Source organism: Schistocerca cancellata, chromosome 8 (assembly GCF_023864275.1).
Source record: "Schistocerca cancellata isolate TAMUIC-IGC-003103 chromosome 8, iqSchCanc2.1, whole genome shotgun sequence".
NCBI classification, from domain to species: domain Eukaryota; kingdom Metazoa; phylum Arthropoda; class Insecta; order Orthoptera; family Acrididae; genus Schistocerca; species Schistocerca cancellata.
The window spans coordinates 529,003,979-529,006,226 of record NC_064633.1 but is presented as its reverse complement, the minus strand read 5'-3'; positions in this window follow the sequence as shown (position 1 = coordinate 529,006,226).

The window sequence follows — 2,248 nt, the reverse complement described above, 5'->3', positions numbered from 1 at the left end:
CTGAGTTCTTCAAGTAGTAGTAGTGCGTAAAAGTAATTGCATATAGGAGGCACTGGAAGCACATCAACCCACTTCATAACGAGAAGTTAAGCTATGTTTCTTTCCTTTTTAGAGGTAGACTGTTCTATTAATCTGGAAGTGTTTGTACAGACCATTTTGGATTCCTGCCACCGACCATTGCAGCTTTTCTCCTTCCTTCTTAATGCCAATGTTGACCTTCCCAGTAGCCAACACAACACATACTATCCATTATTGGGCCATTGCCACGTCCAAATGACCCACAAATCTCGATACTGCCCGATTCGACCAGCCATCAAAATGGAGACCCAAAACGAGGCCCAGATCCGTGTCCTTCACAGTGATCACGCAACATCTGACGCTGCCACGCCACTAATACAGTCTACCAGATCTGGTAACAATACTAAACACGAACACTACTAATGCACTCTGGTTGCCGTTCTACCTGTTGAAGAGAATTACAACTCTAGTCGTTTACATACCACCAATGGTGTGTACGCACAAATATCTCAAGATGGCAGGTGCAATCAAACTGAATTTTCGGATAAGGACACTTCGCTCGCAGGGCCCTACTACTCAGACATTAACAAAAAATTCAACACCTAGTTTTCATTTTCTGCTTTCGCCGCACCTTGACGTTTCTGTTATTGAAATAAATCTTGCTGGAAAATGAAACCATTAACTTCTAGGTCAACATAGAGCTTTGGCTATGCTACGTATTAGTCCGTCACCTCAACCAAAAGTTCACTTCCATATTCGTTGGCTCACAATAAAACAATTACATTTAAACCTATCCTGCACCTCAGCCTAGCTACACAGATCAGTCTGTCACCACAATCTAGACATAATATTTACACCAGCGGGAAAATACCCCTATCAAAGCACAAAAAGTCTAATACGCTCCTTTTTTGAAAGAGTCTGACTGAAAAGTGGGCTACCAACTGCTTCATTCTACCTTCCTCGGCACCTTTAAAAATTTTCACAAAAATTTTGGCATGCAGAGGTATCCGCGCACTTTTTAAGATACAACTCACATCTCACTTCAACAAGCTCCCCTAACTGTAACTCGCTCTCACACCCACTAGTCCATCGCTGCAAGCCGCTCATACCCATCCACTCCCATTTGTCCATCCTCACTCACTCATTCAGCCCAACTCACTGCTATTATCTCTTTGCTTCTCTCTGCCACTGTCTCGTGTCCCAAAGCCACAGTTCCCTCGTTCTGTGCTACCACTACTGTCTCCTCTCTCAGTCACTGTCTCCCTCTTGCTCTCTCTTTATTGCTACTACCTCATTCATTCCTTCCCACTTCCGCTGTCTCTTCTCACTGTCACTATCTCTCTCTTACTCCTTGTCATTATCATAGACTCGTCTCTCATTATCACGGGCCCTCACCCAGTTCCATTTTCTCCTTCTCTTTGTTCCTCTCCCATTGGCACTTTCTGCTTCACTCTTTTCAGAGAACTGTTCCGTCACTGTCAACTATCTTTAACTGCCAATGAGTCCCCCTCTTTTCATCACATTGCCAATTCATTCTTCGCTCTTTTTGTACCTGAATCACTGGCTGCTACCTTCCAGCATTACTTACTTTTCTGTCTCTTTCCCACTGCCACTACCTCCTTCTCTCTCTGCATTAAAAGGCGCGAATATGTTCGCCAAAATTTTCGGGAAAATTTTTTAATGTGCTGAGAAGGGTAGAATGAGGCAGCTGGTACCCCACTTTTAAGTCAGATTCTTTTAAGAAAGGAGCATATGAGCCGATAGGAGCATTTTTCCGATGCTTTCCTCATTTTCCCATCTTTTCACAGCAGGGCATGTCACTCATATGAAAAGAACTTTATGGGTCAGTAAGATTTTGGTATGTTTCTTGAATTAACGCAGAACTAATTTTACACCACAGACCGAATTTTACGTGAGAAAAAGTTTTGCATGCGCTTCAGTACTACAACATGGGGTTCCAAGAACACTTCTGATGATAAAAGAGACACTAAAGCACATTTCTCCATACTATGTCACTTTATAAACTACATTTAAGCCTCACATTGGATTTTACATGTACAACGGAAACGGATAAAGATATCAAGAACATTTTCAAAATTGTGCTACATCGGGAACTTAGGAACATAGTGTAAAAATTTCAGACATTTTCTGCGCTTAGTCGTATTGGAATCTGTTGCTCTGTTGTGGTACCCAAAAACTACGTTTTCCGCGTTTTCTCGTGAACCGTCCA